We start from the raw sequence: 15,139 nt of genomic DNA, 5'->3' as shown, positions 1-15,139 counted from the left end.
TGGGGGATGCTTCTGGGAGCTTCTCACAGAAGCCACCCCTGTAGCCCTCCCTCCACCACCAGAACTTTGCCAGGCAAACCCTGTATCTGTATGGTGGATGCTCACCAAGCTGCTCTATCACTCCTCAGTTGGACAGAGTAGAGAAAATGTGATGGAAAACAAGGAGGATGAGATAAAGCAGTTTATTAAAGCAAAAGCCAAGATTGGATTTGCACAAGCAAAGAAAAACGTCCAAACATTTTATTCTCTACTTCCCATCAGCAAGCAACATCCAAGGGAAGCAGGGTTCCAGTGTGGCTCTGGAAGGCAAACATAGTAAATAATCAATGCTCCCCCTTCCTCCTCCTTTTCTTAGGTTTTGTCTGAATCAATGTCACATGGTCTGGAGTATCCCTTTGGTCAGTTTGGGTCACTGGCCTGGCTGTGTCCCCTAGTGGGACCTTGCACACCCCCAGCCCATGGCTGGGGGAATGTTGGATGCTATGCCAGCCCTGCCCAGCAGCATCAACCAAGTCACCTTTAATTGTATTATTTGTCTTCATTCCTAGCCAATTTTCCTTTCTGCTTGCTTTAAGAAACAATGCCTTCTGGATTTCTTAACTGGCTGGCTTCATCTGTGTCACGGTTTGACGCTGGTGCAATGCCAGTGCCCCCATGAAAATATATGCTCCGTGGTGTCTGCTGTGATAGGTGACGAGGAATAGAGCAAAGCAGGCTCCAGCTTAGGAATAAAGAAGAAAAAACTTTATTAACCTACAACTATATGTAAAAAGAAACACGCACAGAACTCAGAATGAAAACCTTCCAAAAACATTCCTCCTCCCCCCACCAAATTTCCAATACCTCTCAGATCATCAACTCTCAGTCCATCACCAACCTTTAGATAATCAATTCTCAGTTCATCAAGGAGAGAGGAGTCCCTCTTGTGCCATAGGCTTCCCCTGGAAACACAGTTGAAACCTCTTGTGTTTCCATGTCACACATGGCACCGCCCAGAGATCATTTGCCACGGTGACATCTTCTTTCCATGCCCAGTGCTCTCACCACTGCGCATGGACCAGAGCTGCTTCTAGGGTTCCCCTTTTAAGGATGTTTTGCCCAGTTCCAAAAAAAAAAAGCACAGTCTCTCACTTTTGGGACACCAGTCCCCCTCAAATTCACCCCCTAGGGCCGAGGGGTCTCAAGAACAGAGATCTTCTTCTTCCCTGAGGATGGAGGGCACCACCACCCTCCTCACCTGTTGTCTCTGTTCACGCACTCCTTCACATAACATCACTGCACTCTCTTGGCTCCAAGCCATTGCCTCCCCCTAAATCCAGTCTCTGTGTCACAGGAAAAATGGTTCTGTCCTTGGCTATACAAGAAAAGTCCAGCCAAAGACCATTCCATCATCCCTCCCACCTAAGATTCTTCTCAACTTCTCTCGTGGCCCATTTCCTCTTATCTCATCTCTATCTCTCTTCTCATTCAACTCCAGGACTCCAGGAGGATCCTCATTTGTAAGGTTTCCATCGTTCAAGAAAAGGGTTAAAAATCTCAAGCTCTGCCTGTGGCGTGTCTCTCTCTCTCTCCTGCGGGGGGGGGGGGGGGGGGGGGTGGTGGCTGCTGCCTGCCCGATGACTCTCCAACGTTCCCAACGTTCCTCCACCCTTCCATCCTCACCCGGCCACATGGCCTCCTCTCCCCCATCCAGCCCGCAGCCGGGCAGGGGAGCTCTGACCTCTTTCACCAAGAGAACCCAAGGGAGCTTCCCCCTGGGAGTTCTCTGCTTTTAACCCCCTGTGTTCTCAGAGGCGTATCCATGTCCTCAGTGGCCACACCAGGTGCCAATATTCAACTCTGAGCACCTATTGGTTTGACCACAACATCTCAAAAAAAAACTCAATTCCTTTTCAAACCAGGACAATCTGTTTGAAGATTCCAGGTGTTGTCATGCTAGAGAAACAAATGCACTCACTCTTTAATATGCAACAGGGATTCTTAGCACACTGTGATGTTTCAGCTCTGGTTGCCACCTCTTGACTTCCCTGAGGAAAGTTACCACTTCTCCACATGAATCTTGCCCTCCTCTCTAAGCACATTTTACATCCCTCTTCATTTGAAGAACCCCTTTTTGACAAGAAAGGAGTTTGGAAGGCAGGCACCGTGCAGATGCTAAGCCTGGTTATGAGTCTCCCACCTGGGAGAGGTGGCATTGAAGTTGGTGCCCACAATGTTGCAGTTTCAAACTAAAGGCCTGATTAACTGAGAAGTGCTTCCCTAAGTGTGATTTTCCTTGAATTCTTTTTTAATCAGTGCTGTGCTTCAAGGTGAATTTTCTTCTTAGACTGAGATATTTCTGTAATTTAGAACGGCCTTCCCAATTATTGTTAATTACCTTGTCATACAAGGAAGATGATTAATTGCATTAGTTGATTTGGAAATTCATTGTTCAAAATGGCCTTCAGAAGCTGCTATGCTTAGAGCTTACAAGAATGATGAAATTACAGGTTTGCCCTATGGTTTGGCATTTTCAGTACACAATTGAGATAAAGACAGCAGCTAAGGGGGAAAAGAGAGTATGTCAGAGAAGCATCGTGTGAGATTTCCTAGCTAGAAATATATCAGGTTAAGAACAAGGCCTCCTTTTAATTTAATTCCTTACTCACTGGGTGTGTTTCCAGTTGATAAGGTTTCTCACCTAGTGTGATGTTCCTTCTCAAAGAAAATACTATTTTTTAACTATGTGTAAATATCAGTCTAATGTAAAATATTTCCTTACTTCTTCAAATTAATTGATTTTTCAATATTTCATTTTCTAAGTGCTTCTTTGAAATAAGGATTATGATCCAAGCTTGCTTTCCTTATCAAAGACTATTGAGTTTCTCCCATATTTCTCACAGGACACGTGACACAGAACTTGTCCCAAAGAGGGAGGATACTGAGAAATTAGACTTTTTTGGGAAGTGGGATGCAAAAGTAGTGATACAGTGAGGGCGAATCAGCCCTTTTGTAAAGCAAGAATAAGAGAATGTTAATCTGGTCCAGTAGCATTTACTATTTATTTACAGCTGATCAATAGAAGTCATTGAAGTAAAAGATGTCCATGCTGATAAGAGCTCTGGAGAAAAGCAGATATTTATATAAGCAATGGAATAATTTATTGCTATGATAATTGCATGAAGATTTTTCAGGAATCAATTTTTCTTTCATAACATTTTTTGCCTCGTTAGGGGACTATAGAAGAATTTTATATCTAAGACAAACTTAGTATGTATCCAGAAGTTTGTTTGACTTGAGATTACACTTAGGATCTACGGTAGCTCCAGCAGCTGAGGCACTGACTCCTCAGGAACCCTTGGAAAAGCCTCTTTTGCCAGTGTTACAGTTCTTGAAAAAGGACAGTAATCCTATATGGTGATTACATGATAGAAATTTTACAAAACCATGCTGTGGTCTGTGCCTACCCTTTTAACTGATGTTGAAGCCCAGATATTAAAACATGAGGATTCTTGGATAAATAGTTTACCCAATATAAGGATTTGTTTGAAGAGGAAAAAAAAATAGGACAATGAGAAAAGAGAGTGACATATAACCTTTGCTGAAATGCCACAAACCAGAGCAATATGTTTAGTAGTATAGAAGACAGTTGATTACCAAGGAAGCTGAGGAATGGACTGCTGACTTTGATTTTTAGTAAAATAATAATTCAGAAAAAAATTCAAAAACAGAAAGGGGTTTTCAGATCTGATAATTTCTATTTAGCAGTTTTGCTGGAGGGAATAAATAATGATTTAAGCAGCTGAAAGAAGTAGAAGATGAGAAGGAATAGAATCAGGTTATCTGGCTACCATTCCCTTACTTGGACAACTCTGTTTCCCATTATGCTGTCATTCAGTTTCTGTCTCATTTATATGAGCTAGAAATTAAATATTTCTATAGTTTGCTTCTTAAAATAATAGCTGTCTTTCCCCCAGAGTTGTTCAGAGATGTCTCTGTGAGTTGTCATTCCAAGTAAAATAAGGAAGTCAGTTCTCAATCTTTTCTCCATATCAGGCCTCTTTATGTGGGAAATTCTGGTTTGTTACCTGTAACTGAAATAGATTAATTTTAAGTGTAAAAAGCCTCTCTGCTCTTCACAGACTCCATTAGATTCAGTTCAGTTATATTGAAGGTCTAAGGATTCCACCATTCAATATATTTTGGATGTAGTTTACTGTGCCAAGACACAAAATGGATTGTCTGGGCTATGTGACTCCATCCATACTGATAAGTATATTACAAAGTGGGCATCAAAGGCCTTATGGTTGGTGAAAAGAAAATGATTGCAGAATGAGCATCTGTGGCAGCTGCCAAAAGGATGAGATTTTTATTAGACAAGAAGTATTGCTACCATAGGCATAACAGTTTCGGAACAGACCTTGAAAATGCCTTGAGATACCAGCATTAAAATAACATTCTGCTCATAAAATTTGCAAGCATGTTGGTCCTCCCTGCCTTGGAGGCTGTAATTCCAGCTTTTTTTGTTGTTGTTGTTGTTTTGGGTTTTTTTTAATATGTTTTATGATCAGCTTTCTGTGTCTCCTATTTAAGGGAAATAGCTAAAACTGTCTGTGTTATATGGTTATAAAATTGCTGCTTACCAAATGTAACTAATTTCATGTTGCTAAAATACCCTAAAGAATGGGTAATTAGGAGAATGTGAGAAACTGTTCCCTTTATGAATAAGGGCTTTTTCATGTCAACTTTTATGAGGTAATGCATGTAATGTAGTACTATTGCAGAGGAAAAGCAGTTGTTCAGCTAAAATTTCCAGAAACAAAGCATCTGATTTTTAAAATACTTCTTGTTATTTAAAACTCTATATTCTTATTTTGCATCTTTGCCTAACTTTGAGCTGTTTTTCACTATCTGAATGTGGAGATTAGGTGTGATCCTTCAAAGATGCCTACACTTGTTATCAGCAAGGATGGTTTAAAGTGATCTTGGTATCCCTGTATCCTTTCATCACAATCTCTCATTAAGTTGAGGTGTGTATTTAATTATACAGAGGCTTAATTAAAATTTCAGTTCTTTGGGTCAGAGACTTCATAAGTGCATCTCAAAGATGCAGTGGCTAGCATCTGGTTCCTGTCGGAAAGTTGTATTCTACCTGTGACCACCATATCTCAGTTTTAGCAGTCCAGAAGCCATCACTGCACATGACTTGAGAGTTGACCATTACTAAATTGGGTGCAGGAGAATTCCTAAGCTATGCTCTCTTCTGTACATAAACTTAATGAAAATCTTTTAAACATCAAGTGACTTTGTATTCTCATAGGTGAAGTTCTATTTTCCTACCCTGATTGTTTTCCACATGGCTTTTTAAATCAGTGTTTCCAGTATAAGCATTAGGTCTACAAACTTGATGTACAGTCCTCAAGTCTGTTGTATCCCTCCTTTATGACTGTGAGTGCTCTGAGCATCATCATCCTTTCTGTAAACTAGAAATTGTGCTGCCCCCTCCACTTTTCTTTTTTTTTTTCATTTGTTTGGACTCCAAAATATCTGTGAGAAGGAACAGACTGCATGACTGCAGTATTGCTTGCTGGCAAATAGTTTGCTGGGTTGAATGCTGTACTTTTATCCTTACTTACCAAATATTTGGATTTGAGTGGTTCTCTTGGTCTCTAAGGAAAGTGGAAAATGCATGGCACTTTTCACTTTCAGAAGAACCATTTCAGAAAGTTCTGGCAAACTGTTCTTTGTGTGTTGCTGTAGTTGTGCACCTATTAATGGGAAATGTTTCAGATGGAGGCCATTTTTAGGGATGGGGCTGTTTGTAGCCAAAATGTGGTGTTGATTGTAGTATCTGGAACACCCTGGATTATGTTCTATGTGAGGGATGTAAACCTACCCACTGAGATAAATATTAGACAACGTGGCTCCCTTCTGCAGCTGATGCTTCTGGTACATTTCATTGTGCTCAGCTGCACTGGGCTCAGTGAGGAGAGGCGTATTCGATGCTTGATCCATGGGAGACCAAGAATCTGAATTTCTCTGGAATTCTGTACAAGCCTTTGGATGCAGTTCCTCTTGCACCCACCTCTGTGCACAGCATAAAATTTGCAGACACCCCAAGCTAGGCATAAAATAAGCAGTTTTAACATCTTGTAAAACAGAGGGTGTGAAACAAAGCTTGGGGCCATGTGATGTCACCACCAGCAGCAGAGCTTTGTTTTACCTGGTTTTTCAGTTCCAAAAATTGCATGCTTAAAAAAAGAAGAAAAGGATAAATTGTTGAAAGCCACTTTTCTGTTGCTCTGCATGCTTTATCTGCTTCTGCTTGGCAACCTCCACACCTGCTGTTCTGACTACTAAAAATTGTTCTTTCTTTTGTCCTGCAGGTATTTCTGCTTAAGAGGAGAGGACAAAGGATTCACTAGCATTTTCCTTGGTTTCTGTGCCTTCTTACTTTCAAAATTAGGCTTTTGTTAACAATCCAGTGTTCTTGGGGTTGAAAATTCAGGGGTTTTAATTAGAATAGCTGTGAGCTAGGACGGTTGCAGTAGTACAGCCATGTACTGCCCTTAAAACCAGCTTTTTAAGTTATTTATGTATGCAGCAGTGAAAAATGGCATTTTCTCCTGCAGTGTGAGGCTGGTTGTTCAGTCAGAATGAGGCAAAAGAACAGGTGAAAAGGAAGTTTCTCCCACCTTCTATTGTGCATTTTTTTTCTTTCCTACAGTCCTTGGTTAAGGCTCCCACACAGTTTCCTTTTTCCTGCTTTAGGAACAACCTTCATTTGTGATGTTACTGAGAAACATTTCAGTATGTGAAACATTTGCAGATGTTTTAAGAGGAGAGGCAAATTCTTTTGAACTTGCTGATGCTTGTGGGTCCCTTTCATCTTGATTCTCTGATTTCTCAGTTTACTCCAGTGGATGTTTTTCATCATTTTCTTTAACAACAGGGTGAGGAAGCTTTGACCAAAATGTTTGCAGGAATTCAGAGTTATTTTCTTCTTAAAGGACTAGTATCAGGCTTTAAAAAAAAAAAAGAAAAAAGACCTGCCTTTTGAACATTGAGGTGTTATCCTTAGGAAAGTTGGAATAATGCTGTCAAAATATTTGTAGTTCAGATCCAACTAGTTCAGATAAGCTACATTTTGTGTTGGTATGATTAAATGATCCTCATTAGGGGGAAAAAAGGTGGGGTTTTTTGCATTTTGAAATGTTTAATTAGATTGTAAAGGAATGGAGTAATAATTTGTATTTGTAAAAGGAAACATTCTTTCTAAAGCTGATGGAAAGAGAAAAAAGTCTTTATGAGAATTTTGATTTCCTTTGTATTTGCTATGAACAAATTAATGCTTTTCTGAGTTGACTTCAATTTTTGTTTAACTTGCTGCTCCTATTTTTTCACTTTTGAACAAAATAACATTTGAAAATGTCTACAGACCCAGAGTGACAGAAGGTTAGAAACCCATCTGATTAAATACAGATGTTGATAATTAATGTTGAAGAATGTGAGAATTGAATTAAAATTTAGATGTCCCAGACTTTGCACTGGAAGGTTTATTTTTCAGAAGAGGCCATTTTGAAAGGAAAATGTGTCAAAATATGTTCCCAGAGAGACTGTAGGTAGTTTTTGCTTTCTGTGTATATACAGCTGAGAGCATATTGGGGAAACCAAAAATGTGCTCACATTTTTCACTAGATAAACTGCTGATATATTACTTTTTTCTCAAATGGATATTAAAAATACACAAGCCAGGTTTACTGCCATTTTTGCATGTATACACATGCACAAGTTTTAGAGCTATACTCTAAAGCAGAATGAGGGATTAGATGTGGGAGTTTTATAAAACCTGGCTGTTATAAAACCTCTAATCTTACTATAAAAACTCATTTTATTTCTTAGTAATATCCTTGGAATTACTTGGACAAACTTGTTTTACCTGGTTTTTCAGTTCCAAAAATTGCATGCTTAAAAAAAGAAGAAAAGGATGAATTGTTGAAAGCCACTTCTCTTCTACTAGTTTCACATAAACTAGTAGAAATTGTATTATTAATTTAAAACATGGTCATATTTTAAATTAAAGCACATTTGCTTTGGTTCTGTACTGAAAGTAACTCAAAAAGCCCAAGCAGAAGTTTCCCTAGAGAAGAGCCTTGTATTTCTTTAAAAACTGAAACTTGATTAACAGTGGAGATTAGAGATTTGTAATCCTTAAAAATTTTATCCTATCCCTTTCTTAAACTCTCTTAGAATATTATTACACAACTGTGTATACTTATCATTCCTTCCTCATGATAATTTCAGGGTGAAAATTCAGCTTTCTCAGATTGCTTTGTTTCATGCATAGTTTGATTGTCTCACCCTGGGAGATTTACGAATTCATTAGCAAAGCACTCAGTTGAGCTCCCAAGATTGTAGATCAGCTGACTCAGTAGTCCAGGTGTACATCTGAAATGAGTTATTTCACTAAAAATAAGGGTTCTGGATGACTACAGCAAACCTTTATCAGCTGCCTATGCTCAGGCTAATAAAATACATGCAAATGAGAAAATCCAAATATTTTATTTCTCAGTGGCTTCAGAGCATTAGGGAAGGTTGCAGCTCTTGGCTGCAGAATGAATCTTGCTTAATGACAAGTGAGAAAATTGCCACTAACTGAAGTTAGTTATCAGTAAATCATCACAACTGCAGCTGTTATTTTTACAAAGTTGACTGTCTCCAAAAAGTAATTTAGGTATTTTTCCCCAAAATGAGGTATAATGTATACAGTGTAAGGCCAGTTGTAGAACAGACAACAGTCTAAGATTTTCTGACCTTTATCAGAAATAAATCTAGGAAATTAAATATTTATTCTACCACATGCAAGTATGTAATGAATCACTTATTTGCACTACAGCCACATTATGGTATTAGCTTTAATATCTTTACATCTGCTATAGAGACAGTTTAGAATTTGGCTGTGAATAGAGAGTTTGTGCTCTGTTGTGGAGCTTTCTCATCAGTTAAATTTTGTGATTATAAGGTCTGAATGCACCACTGACTCTCTAAAATTAATACTCTTGTAATAAAGGGACCTTTTAACTTCTGTATCAGACTCTACTGTGGGGAACTGCTAAAACCCCATTCCAACTTGGATGTTTATGATGTGGCTGTGGGGCAGTTCCCAATGACCAACTAAATGTGTTAGTGAAAAGGGGAAAAAGAAAGGTAAAAGGAGAGGAATTAATGGCTTTGACAGATGACACTTGTGGCACGTGCAGGTTTCTTGGCCCCATCCTGTTAATAACAGCTTGAAGTTCACAAGTTGGCCTTCAGGCTGTACTTCAGAGCTTTATTTTTTAGGATTCATGAATGTTGTCTCTTCATAACTGTTTGGAGAACAGCTGTGGGAAATAATAAACATGGGAGGGTGGAATAAAACACAGCAGTCTATATTTTCAATTATAAAATTCATAAAATAAAGAGAAAGAATTTTGTGGCCTAGGTAGAGTAATATACATTTGCTCACCTTTAGCAGTACTAAAGCTCTGACTGCAAAGGCTTTATCTGCAGCTGGGTAGAGACTCACATGTGCTTAACTTCCAGCATATGTGTAGTGAGATGTTTTTAGGGAAGAGGCACTGAGTAATGTTAGTGCTGCATCACAATCCAGAAGGCTTTCTACCAGCAGCTCCTTTTCATAGGTTGTTTCAAGTAAGGCAACTGTCAATTGAAACCTAGTATCTGTTTGTCATAAACATTTTGTTGAGGTTGCTGCAGTGTGAAACCACATGTTTTCTTAATAATCAGAAATCTTTCATGCCACTTATATTGCATCCTTTGTAATAAGCCTGTAATTTCATTGCAATGGCATTTATGAGCACATACTGGATGCATTTTTAAGCCCTCTTTAATGTAAGAAGTGAACAGAACCAGACTAGGAGTTAGGTTTGGATCACAGCCTTTTCTTTTCCTTCTAATTTTAAACAGCTTTCTCAACCACTGTCAGGCTCTGGTCGTGTTACTCATCCCCTTACTGCTGCCACAGTGCACCAGCATTGTCTCTCATGTAGTCCTGATGCATTTTTACCCATGTGGTTTTGTCTGAGTGCAGATGTGCCTCTCTTCATTTCAGAGGGATTTACCTGTGTGCCCTTGCAGTAACTGAGAATTAGCAGAAGCTCCATGGCTCTCTGCACTTTGGTAATGCTGTGTTTTTATTTCTCCTGGAAGAACTGGCAGCTCTTGGGATGTTTGTTAGGACTTTCAGGGCACTAAGAAAATACAAAACCACTGAATACAAAATGATGCTGAAGTTACTTGCACAACCTTGCTATAAAGGACGGGGCAGATCAAAGAGGGGGCATAGAAAGTATAACAAGGATGTTTTTAAAAGAAAGATTGCAAGAGGTGTAAGCTGTTAGCCTAAGAAAAGGCTGAGTGAAGATATGATAGCATTTCTTGTATGTATTAACTAAAAGATTGATGCAAAGAGGTGAAACCAGTGTGTCTGTAAGTAAATAATTTTCCAGCTCCACAAGAGATAGGGCTTAAAGCAAAGCAAAGGGGCTGCAAATTTGGTATAGGGAAACCTTTCTAGGGTAGAGAAGCTCTCTAGGGAATTGACTGAGAAGGTTAGAAAACCACTGGTGGTGGGAATCCTGTGAACTTCTGCTAAGAATGGTTTAGATGGTCTTAATCCTATGGCAGGAAAAAGGAATTAAATGATCTCCTGAATTGCCCTATTTTCTGTTCTAGGCAGAGAGAAAGCTTGTGAGGCAGTGCTGATGTGTTTAATAAATTCTCTTGCTCTAGCTCCTTTTGTTCTTCCTAATAACCAAAAAAAATGCAAAATGTGCATTGTTTTTCAGACATCTCTTCTAAACATAACTTTCCTTCAAAGTCAGGGGAAAATAATTCCTTGATCAGAATCTTCCCTCATGAAATGGTTGTTTCTCTTGGCAGCTTTTCTTTGCAGTGATTCACTGATTCCCTTCAAGAAAAGACAGCTAGATAAAACTATGAGGATAACCAAAGCAGTGTAGGTAGGAACAGAGGGAGAGCTAAAATGTCACAGAAGAGTAAAATCTGGCAGAATGAGCTCATGCATTTCTATAGTCCCCTTGATCATAACATTACAGTACCTTTCCTTTGGGTGGTGCTGTCTTTGGACCGTGCATGGCTGCATTTTCTGCGAGGGAAAACAAGATTCTCGACAGAATCTTTATTCATGAGAAGATAGCAAAAATCATGAGTGAGGACCATTTCTTCTGTTCCAGATTAGATCTGTGTCATGCTTTAACCCCCACCTGCAACTAACTGCCATGCAGCTGCTTGCATAATAATAATAATAGTAAAAATTAGTGAGAGAGGGGAACAAGGATAAGATGTGGACAAACAGTGAAAAAAATCTCTAAAAATGTGATTCTTCAGACATTTCTTTAGTCTGCTTTCTGGGGCAGCTGCAGAGATACTTGTGATTGCCAGCAGAAGGGAGAAGGTGGTGTGAGGGCATGAATCTTAAAGGAGTAGGAAAAAGATGGGCATCATCCTTACCTCCACAGTGACCACAAATAAGCTTGGAATGGTGCATTAAAAATGAAAACTGATGCATTAGACCACCCTTCTAATTGCTGATTTGCTGAACCAAAAGGAAAACATAATCACACAGCCTCCAGACCCTCAAATTCTACTCAAAAAACCAAAAAAAAGAGACTACAACTAAATCTTCCTTTCCTCCATCCTTCAGATGTAATGCTCTTGCTTTAAAATGCCATCAGTCTTTAATTAATAATGATAATAAATAATAATTTATTTATCTAGACCACTGCTAATTACCATGTTTGTGCCCTCCCTATTCTGTGGCCGGACATCAGGAAATACTGTGTATGACTTAAGCTCTTCCTTATAGCACATCACCTGTTGTCCTGCACATCTCTTCCAGTGGCTGAGTGGATCTCTAATACCTCAGAGATGTCATTGTGGTACTGCTGAAATACGATGGCTTTAGCCGGACAGCAGCATGCAAGAAATTCAAATAGTAAGAAATTCCAAAAGTGGTCTTGTTCTGTGTAGTGATCACTGAAGCGATAAAATTATTGCTTATTAAGTTATAAAATTGGAGCATTTCACTACCACCACAAAAATATACCTAGATGTATGTATTCACTGACACAGATTCTGTCACTCTACTGGATCTTGATATGCATCTCTATCTAGTCCCCCACTCTGATCCTCCCAGCCGATACTCTATAAAATACAACCATTGCATGAGTTGGATTAAAATGCCAATTTCATTGTTGCCCATTCTGTTGGATATAATTGAATAAATTTTCCCTCCCTGAAAAGCTTTTAGATTTATACCTGCAGTGCTGTTTAAGAAATTAGCATTGAGGCTGTACTCAGTTACTAACAGGATTGTACTTTCCAAGACATGCATCTGATTTCCAGACTGAGTTATTGTTCCACAACAGATAAGAAGCCTGTTTTCATCATTCTTACTGCCTGCTCAAGTTGCATGATATTTTACAGGTGTCTCCTACATTATAACTATCTTTAAGCTACTTTAGTCAAGAGTCCTGAGAGAAATAAAATTAACTTTGTCAAAATCACATAGTGATCATGTTACTTATATTTATCTCCCTAATTAATTGTTAATTGGAATGCATGTTAACCATGCCATTAATTTTGTCTGGATCGACATCACACTCACAAGCTTTTGGTTACCTGAATTATCTCATTTACTTCTAAAAGTCTTCTTACATTTCTACAGGTCCTCTGAAACTTGCCATTGCTTTCCAACAAACTGAAAAAATTATATATGTGTCCCCCAGCCAGCTCTGCTGAAATAACTAGGTACAAATTACATAGAAATGCAAATATCAAATTGCAAACCTTAGTATCAACTCATTAATGTCATCCTGAATTATTCTTGATATGGAAATATTTAATAGGCTCAGCTATACCAAACATCTTTGTCATCCCAGACACACAACAGGAGTGCTTATTGATCTCTTTTTAATTAGCTGTTAAGAAGGCCAAGATTTCCCTTATTAATGCATCACTAACAGCATTCCTGCAGCTTTGGTTTACTCAGGAAAATATCAAATTTCTTTTATTCCTATCAATACTGGCAATAGTTTGTTCTTTGTAGCTGTTTTTCATGATTAAACGCCTACATTCTCAACCTCTGGCTTGTATTCATTATTATTCTTTTTTTAAAAAACAATTCCAACTTTAAGTCTGCTTAGTTTTCTAATTAATATGATATTCCCTCTGGAAAAGAAGGGAGGCATTTTTTAGTATTCATGAGAAATACTCTTACTTAACATTCCTAGTTTATTGCACTTTTATTTTCTTTTTACAGTGTTAAAGCTTCAAATTGTTTTCCTCTGGAGGAACTGGCTTATTTTAAAGCTAGAAATACAGTGGTTTGGGTGTTAATCATGCTTGCAGCAAACAGTGTAAACTGGTGTGATTTCTTGTACAGAAGTGTAGATATATTATACATAAAATATATAGTTATAGGCAGATAATGGTAGTAATATTTAGTAAATAGTGATATTTTTATATAGTTTTTACTTAATAATCAGATCTTCTTGAGGTATAAATTGTGTTGTTTTATTTTTCTGTATTATCTACTATGTATAATTTGGTCCCTGAGTAAAGACAACCCTATGAATGGGTTTGTCTGTATTCCAGGTAGAATTGATTTAAACTGTTTTCCTTAATAAGCCTTTGATATGTACTGCTGGGTTTTTGATTCTGTTTATTGTATGTAGATGTTTAGATTGGGTAGGGTTTATTTGGTTGGTAGAGTCATGGGTGTTAATGAATTAGGCGGTTTTTGTTAGATGTTGTTTCTAATTTTTGAAATGTTTTTTACTTAATGTTTTTAAGGTGGTTTTTAATAGTCTAATGTACTTCTTTATTTTGTTTGTAGTTGGTGTGTGATAGGGGATATAGTATACGTATTTAATGTCATGTTCCCTAGCCCAGGTGTTGATAAGGTTGTTTTTGAAATGAGTTCTGTTGTTTGATTTAATCTTTTTAGGGGTATTATGTTTCTAAAGGACTTGTGTTTCAAGGCCTACAATGGTGTTTCTGCCCAGTTTTGAACTGAAACCACCACAAGAAGTTACGCCGATTTTTAGATTCGTGATCCATAGATATCCACCAAGATAGCTCTTGGTGAATCTGCTTGTGCCACACACAGCATTTTGTGTTAGTGAGGAATCTTTTGCCTCTCAACACTTTGTAGGTAGCACAATGTTTCCCCTCTGGTGCCCACATCTGTTACTCAGAATTCAGTTGCTAGTGGTGTGTTAATTTTCACCCCCTCCCCCTTTTGTTACATGCAGGTGCAATTGTTTGGAGATTTTAACTTGATTCAGTAGGTTGGAGCAGACACCAACTAGTAAACCATGTAGTATTTATAGGATACAGCATATTCACATACAGCTTATTTTATAGGCATTTGGCAAAATGTGTCTCTTGAGGTGTTGGGAGCAGTGTAATTTTTACAGAAATTGCAATTCCGTTTCTTTTTTCCCCAATCTGCTCCAGTGTAAACACCTGAGAACAATTTTAGCAGCACAGGAGTTGGATTCCCTACACCAGGTTGCTGCAGCACCCCCTGGGCCATCCTGTCTGTGGCCCCAGTGCACACAGGGTTCATGCACAAAGGCAGAATTGACCTCTGCTGTTGTGCCCTGATGCCAGTGTGAGTCCAGGATGCTGGAAACCTCTGAGACCCAGAGTTAGTTTGATTTATCAGTGATGGCAATGACAGGTGCCACCAGTCCTCTTGGTGGTGACACCCGGGACAGTCCCTGCTGCAGCTGCTGTTGTTGAATCAAGGTGAAGAGAGGAGGAGTTTGGACTCACCCTGTCTGGGAAACACCTAGGAGGGCTGCCAGTCAGATCAAACTGCATCACTTCTCACTCCCCGTCCTAGGAAAACAATAAATAATAATCCCATGAAAGGCTCTGATGCTAATGAAAAGACATTTTTTGAAATGTTTCCAACCATCTCAGTTGCTGACCCACTTTCTGAGTGACTGCACCCTCTAATGGGGTAAAACAGATTGACTTTCAAAGCAGTCAGCTTATTTTCTATTGTTTATTCCTTTCTGGCCCTTACACATATAGCAACAACAACAGCCTGTTCTTGTGACAGTAA

The 15,139-nt window shown here is 38.7% G+C and overlaps 1 protein-coding gene across 3 annotated transcripts in view; it reads left to right on the top strand.

Annotated features, from left to right (window-relative positions):
- Positions 1–15,139, top strand: part of SHISAL1 (shisa like 1) — a 74,838-nt gene that overhangs the window by 20,474 nt on the left and 39,225 nt on the right. The gene's annotated exons all lie outside the window — the stretch shown is intronic.

This window comes from Agelaius tricolor, unplaced genomic scaffold (genome assembly GCF_023055355.1).
Source record: "Agelaius tricolor isolate 1412-34295 unplaced genomic scaffold, bAgeTri1.0.p SCAF_3, whole genome shotgun sequence".
Classification (NCBI taxonomy): domain Eukaryota; kingdom Metazoa; phylum Chordata; class Aves; order Passeriformes; family Icteridae; genus Agelaius; species Agelaius tricolor.
The sequence above is the reverse complement of the archived record's forward strand: the minus strand, read 5'-3'. Positions and strand labels throughout refer to the sequence as shown.